The sequence below is a fragment of the Apodemus sylvaticus genome, chromosome 6, assembly GCF_947179515.1.
Source record: "Apodemus sylvaticus chromosome 6, mApoSyl1.1, whole genome shotgun sequence".
NCBI classification, from domain to species: Eukaryota; Metazoa; Chordata; class Mammalia; order Rodentia; family Muridae; genus Apodemus; species Apodemus sylvaticus.
This window is the reverse complement of record NC_067477.1, coordinates 14817005-14824310: the sequence shown is the minus strand read 5'-3', so window position 1 is coordinate 14824310 and position 7306 is coordinate 14817005.

Below are 7306 nucleotides of genomic sequence, written 5' to 3'. Positions count from 1 at the left end.
CAGCAGTGGGCGAGCCAACAGAGCTGCGTTCAGCCCAGCTCAGAAGTCTCCTTGCTGAAGAGGGAGCAGCAGCCTGTGTTGCTATTGGCTGAGTTCTGCCTCTTGCCTCAGAAGCCCCCACACGTCCTTTTTGTCCTGTGTGATCTACCAGTCTCTCAGTATTTTATCTGCAATCAAAAGCAAGGCTTGAACCCGTCTGTGCTGCTGCAGATTGGCCTGCAGTTCTCCCTGCACTTTTCAAAAGGAAATTGTAAAACTCCCCACGCTGCCTGGCAGCTCCCGGTATGCCGCAGCATGCAGCCCTGTGGCCTCGGGCTGTGCCCCCAGCTCTGACATTAGCCCTGCCTTATCCAGCAAGTGACAGGAGAAAACAAAACAAAACAAAACACAAAAAACGTCAGGGCGAGAATTCAACTCCAGGCTGGCCTGGCCAGGATGCAAGGCGTTGTAGGGTGTTGATTCTGAACAACCTTTACCGAGCCACAGAAACACGACGGTGTCTGGTTCCAGACTCGGCTCCTCTCAGATTAACCCCTCCTGGTCCCCAGGCTATCAGCACGCACGGGTGGCAGGAGGTAGGTCTGCCCACTGAGCCACAGAGCCCATTCCTGTTCAGATATCACCAAGTTGTCTGTTAGTGCTTTTCCCTATTCAAAATCTCCTCCAGGATATCTGGCTTTGACTGTCCCCCTCCTAGCTGACATTCAACAGTCATTACATCCAACGTCTTCCCTTTTAGGCTGGTCTGATGCATCTTCCTCAGGACTGAGCCAAGGTTGGCCATCTTTGGCCAGAATCCCCAGAGACACCTCCGTGTCTTTGACATCTCATGTCAGATTAAGGGTGTCAATCACTAGTCACTGCATACACTGGCCCTGGTTGCTTGGTGTCTGCCTGGCTTCTCCACAGTGAAGTAGCTGTCTCTCGTTTGTAATTTTTTTTTTGGAGGGGTGTGCCTGAGACCTTGCGAATCCTGTTCCTTTAGACATTTGCCCACAAGCACTGATGCCCCTTTAGTGGATCTTGACGGCAGCAATTGTCACTGTGGTATTTCCCCAGTGGCTTTCTTGCTTTTTTCTTCCCCCTTGGACATAACAATTAGAAACTACTGCAAGAGACAAGCATCTCTCTCTCTCTTCCTCTTTTATCAAACTAATAAATCTTTGACTTGTCTTGATGTAGACCTGGATTTATTTTCTCCCGGACACCATAAGTCAAACTATATCTGCTTGCTTGAGTGTCCTACTGTGGCCATTATGAATACCTTCATCTTGGCACCAGAGTCCTTCCAACCAGCCCGCAGCTTGCCCTAGCACCTTTCACAGTCAGGCATGCAGAGATGGCCAGCTGACAGCATCACCGTGACCTGTGTCTCGCAGCCTCCCACTCAGAGCACCTTCGCCGGAGGATGTAGGGCACCCAGTGCTGGAGGTGTCACTGACCCTGCACAGTCAGGAAGCACAGGTGAGACAGAGGTGTGGGGACTCACCTCAGTGTGTATCACCTATCACAGATGCACAGACTGTCCAGATGCCTCAGCAGGGAGAGGTGCTGGACTGGCTGATCACCTGAGTTCCATCCTCATAGCATCTAACTCCAAAGCATCTGAGGGTCACCCAGCCTGCTTGGAAAACAATTCAGAGGGGCCCACTCCCCTGCTTCTGGCTCTGGTCCTCCCTCCCTGAGTGCCCAGACCAGTCCTGATTGTCTCAACTGTGAGGAGCTTGGTTTCACGTGGGTACAGGACAAACTGAGGTACAGTAACATGGAAGACGCATCTGTTGAGGAAAAGGGAGCTGAGGCTTGGGCTGGTGATCCCGGCACTGCCAGAGATGGGAAAAGAAGGGCAGCTGGGAGTGGAGGGAGCTGAGGGCAGGGGAAGGAGGCAGGCACTAGGAGGAAGCGGGGAGGCAAGCCTGCGGACTGTGGGTCAGATCCTGGGCCGGTGGTGAAGAGAAACACAAGGTTAAAATCACCTTTCCAACAGTTTCGTGCAAGACAACTTTGTTTTGCCATCGCCTTGAGGTGGATTCCGAGCATCAGGTGTGCTCCGATGTAACTCTGGTTTGCAGCCTGTGGGGGCTATTTCGGGCCCAGCAGATGCCAGGCACGCCCCTCTCACTCTCCTAAGCTCCTGCGCAGGTGGCTTCCGCAGCACATGGCACAGGTCCGTGAGGACTTTCTAACAGGACTTCTGAAGAGTGAATCATGCCAGTCACCTGACTTCCCGTCTTTGATAATTTGTCCTCCCTTCATTTCGTGTCTATGTCCAGTGTATTTGAGTGTACAGGTATACATTCATACACATGCAGGTATAGGAATGTGGACAAATGTATGTCCATCTCTTATTTTAAGACAGGGTCTCTCAGTGGTCTGGAGTTCACCAACTAGGCTAGGCTGCTAGCCAGTGAGCCCCAGGCTCCACCTGTCTCTAGCTCCTCACAGCAAGCAGACTCTACCATGCCTAGATTTTCCACCAGGCACACACATGAAGTCAGGGGATAACTACAGGTGTCTGACCTCAGATTGTTAGGCTTGGCCTACTAAGCCAACTTGACAGCTTCATGCTTTTAAACATGGCTTCCGATGATCAAACTCAGGTCCTCATGCTTGCACAGCAAGCACTTTATCCACTAAGCCATCTTCCCAGCTCCGTAATTGATACTTCATAAAAGTATATAGTCCTATGTCTCCATCCACCAGGGCATCCCTGCTCAATCGCAGGCAGAAGTCGGCAAAATTGTCAGAAGTTAAGCATTATTGGTCAAAGTCATCGTTTTGACAATTCCCCAAATTGTGTGTGTTTAATGGCTACTTTTTAAAATTCAGTACACTCAAGCTCTCTTGGCTGAGTTAGAGGAGCTGGGTGTCTTGCGTAGCGTTTTCTGGTCATTTATTGTGTGGACAGAATAGTGGGGACTGGGTTGGGCTAGCCCCACCCTAGGAGAGAGGCAGGCTTAGGATGCCAACTGCAAAAAGAGATGTGTGCGGTGAGGTACCACTGCAGGCAGAGACCAAGAGACGCTGGTGGGAAGACACAGAGGGCCAGCGGGCACGCGTGTGGGCTCCTGGTGTGTCGTTGATACTGAGGGAACAACTGTTGAGGCACAGACCTGGCTTTCTTCTGTCTACCCAGCACAGGCTTAGAGAGATCATCATCTTCCAACGCGGCAGCAGCTACGGCTTCAGATCTCCCAGTGTGAGCCAAAAGCCCTCTCCTTGGGATTTCAGGTGGTAAGGAAGGTGCCTGGTCTCTGGAGGTAGGTGGCAGGGCTTCTCCTGGGTTCTCACAGGGTCAGATTGCAGCTGTCCTCTTCCCTCAGTCAGCACTGCCACGAGGGGGCACAAACTGTGCAAGGGAAACACCATCAGAGACAATGGTTCAACACGAAGGAGGACAGGATCGGGAAGGTTGATACCGCTCAGTGGTCTGAGAGGGCTCTGCGTATGCCCATTTCCCAAGCCACAAGTCTTTCCTCATTCCTTCCGAGGTCCAGTATGGTGTGTTCACGTTGGTATATGGCAAGACAGACAGCCAGAACCGTGAGGTTCCTACCGTTCAGACTTTTCCCTTAGCCTCTGGTCACTGTGATTTGGTGTTGCGGACCCCTGTCCTCCAGGCATGACACGCTGCGATTACCCAAAGGGGACCTGTACGAGACTGGGCTTCCTGCCATGGCCTGGAGAGGCTCCAAAGTCCCACCCCTCCTCCGAATTTGTCAGCAATTAATGGTTGCTGGGGGTGGGGCTCACAAGTCCACACCCATCCCTAAGAATATACAGACTGTTAATGGTTGCTTGGACAGTGATGGAGTTAACCATAAGCTACCTGTAATTCCAAGTAAACTCATTGGTTAAAGACCTGGTTCGACCTGAATTGGACAGTTTATTTGGTCTGTGGTTGGTGCCCACAGTGGAGTGGATAGATATTTACTCACCTCCCTGGGGAAAGCTCGCACACCACTTGGCTACACTGTTGGTGGCTCATGTGGCCCTGTATGAGGGCTGCAGCGTGGTGGTGACATTTTGATTCTTAACCCAACTTGTACTCCCTTGCTCCCTTGCAGAAATGACTTCTTTTTAAAAATGTGCAGCTTCGCTAGCTGGAGGCTGGAGGCTGCATAGCTGAGTGGCTAGAACCGGGGATGAGGTAATCAGAGCGCACGCACTATCCTATCCACAGCACACATTGCTAGGGCTTAATTTTTCTATTTCCCAGGCTTGTAATCTACTTTCCCTCCCATCAGATGCACAGCGACTCTGCTCTTCCAGGGCCTGCTGCTTCATAATCATCACCCTGACAGCAGACTACATCCTTACTCACTTAATAACTATTTATCATCTGCTATCTTCCCACTTTCAAAAGGGAAGAAGTTAAATGCTCCAGAAATTGGAAAAAATTGAAATTTGACCTTTATTAACTGGGTTAATTGTCAAAATCTCTGCTTGTAAAAAAAAAATTAATGACCAAAAAGTGTAACTTTTAGAGTTTCAAAGATTAGGTTAATGTCCAAGGAAGTATAAACTTTGACCTTTTTGACACATGCCATGAGCAACCGCCATCCTAATAAATTGCTACCTGTGAGCAATTATAAAACTCCCCCTGAACCCAATCAGACCATTTAATTGCTGCAGAAACCCCTGGCTTCTTCCAAGACAGCCTGCAGAGCCACTGAAGGCATGTGGGAGTTGCTTTTTTATGTTTGTTGTGGGTTAGGTATACTCTTTTTTTCAACTGTATTTCTAGACTGGGAAGTGGTCACCAAGAGACATGAGTTGACACGGGCAGCTTGGGCAATAAACAAAACTGATCACAGAAACCAGGAAGGAAGTCAAGACTGCAGGCTCAGCCACTCACACAGCACTTCCCATTTCCTGAATTGCCTGAAGTGTGCCTATGTAGGCTGCGTTTGAGCATGGGTGGAGAGCCCTGAGCTGGGTTGAAGGGAACATGCTTGGTGTGTTAGGACTGGATCCCTGGCTGTCTGTACCCAGCGGTCAGTCTTTCTGGTGTTAGCACTCAAATCACTGGATTAACAATAAATACCAGTGACCAGAATGGAACAAACTTCATATTTTTTCAGGAATAACAGGAAGTTTCCGTCATTTGCCTTTTAGGACTCGCTTGACAGGATGCTCTAGTGCCAGCTGTGGTTATTATTTCCAGAACTGTCCAACTGAGGTGCATGCGGCTCTAACTGCCATCTCTTGCTGAGACTTGAGTCAGTTGTCATTTCCACCGACATTTGGGGCTTATTTTGAGCTATCTGTAAGCTGTGAAAGTTGAGTTCACAGTGACATTAATATGTATAAAATAATGTTTTCGATGTTCACGGGTGATATGACGGCAGCCTCCCGAGCCACGGCCATGGGTTGGAATCTGATGGGAATTCTCTACCCACCAGAAGCCCTGCCTATCCCAGGGTATGCCACCATTCTTCAGAAGCCCGGGTGCTGGCCACGGGATCCCACGATACCCGTGCCACCCTCCCAATAACCATCTATGTCCACTTCATTCTGTCATCTAAAAATCCAAACCTCTTACCAAGGAGTAGGTGCATGACTGTAGCCTTAGCAATCAGGAGGCTGAGGCAGGAGGATCAGGAGTTTCAGGCCTGGGCTATCATAACAAAAGCTTTTTTTTTTTTTTTGAAAAAAAAAAGGGGGGAGAAAGAGAGGGAATGGATATAAATCCCTCCCTGGGCATCAAGACACTTGCTCTGGGTCACAGGCATGGTGAAGGCAGCAGTCAGCACTTTACTTATGACTGCCTGACTAGGCTCTGTTCCTGCTTCCAGACTCAAATGCAGACACCTTGTAAAGGTCTGAGTCCAACCAGTCACTGACACTGTACTAAGTTTATTCAGCAGCACCCTGGGAAAGACTTGGCATGAGTGGAAGGTGGAGGGGTTTCAAGGGTAGGAGGAATGCTAATACAAGGCCATCATGACAGGGCCATCAGAGGAGCAGTCGCTCTGGGAAAGATCTTAAGCAGATCTCGAGATCCCCCATCTACCCCCACCTTTTCACAGAGGGGGCTGGGGACCCAAACTCGGGCTCGAGTGCGTATACAGCAAACACTATACCCACCCAGCCATCTCTCCAGCCCCCTTGGTGTCTGTCATTAGAGACAGTCTTATGCAGCCCAGGGCTCTCCCTGTCTCCACACCTTCGGTCACCATCGTGCTCATGCAGCACAAAGGATTGGAGCCTGGGTTTTGTGCACATTAGGCAAATTACCTATGAAGAAGCTACATCTCCACCCCAAGTTTCTCATTTTAAGTGACTATTCAACAGTACTATATGTAATGTGGAGATATGAACACACTGCTCTCTTCAAACAATTAAGCACACCTTAGTGGGTCCAATTTAGAAACTATTTGAGAAAAACAATCAATTGCCAGTTTCTAGAGAAAACTGGTTATTTTTTAGGCCAGTGAATCTCCTGTTTACAGGTGGCACTTCCGAGACTGGCCTCGGCAGTCTCCTGTCCCAGGGTTCTAGGGAGGACGAAGAACTCAGTGTGATGCATGAGAGAGGAAGACTCATTGTCACGGCTACAGCAATAGGGTTCTTCATCACCACTCAATGAGTCACTTCCACTTCAGAACAAGGACACCGTGGCTCCTGGGGTCCCGTGTGAGTAGCAGTCTGCCTGTGAATGGGTGGGAGACTAGCTGTAGCTCCTCTCCTTAAGGGTCCCTGTAGGGAAGCCAACAGCTCTGGATAGCAGCACTACTCAGTCGATGCTCTGCCCTGACAGCACACTTACAGTCATCTGTGGCCCGATGACTCACAGACTTTGTGATGGAGAAGTAACCGATGGGCAAGACTCTGGGGCCCCAGAAATGGGTGTGTCTGTCAAAGGTGTCCTTGGAGGCTGGAGCTGGAATCTTGGCTCAAGCATCACTATCTAACTCAGACTTCCCCAGAAAACAGTTTATAACTGTCCTATGCATGATGACCTTGGGAATACATAGGTGTATGCACAAGGCACGATTTTAGTCCAGTGAAAAACTATCTACAGGCAGATTAATGTGAAACTTACTATTTCCACAGCATTAACTGAGCATAAACAGAGATCAGTATGCAAGCTCCACATACCAGGTAGCATCCTGGTATAAGGCTGACAAGAGACTTGGCCTCACACAAGCCTACACTAGCGTCCAGTGCAACAGGAGAGCCTGTCCATCTGTGGCACACAAGGTCCTGCCCAGTGTGCTGCCCCTCTGAGCCCAGAGCAGAGCCAAGCAGATCATCTGCAGGGCCTTGCCTTCTCTGAGCAGGAGCAGCTGCTACACAGCTC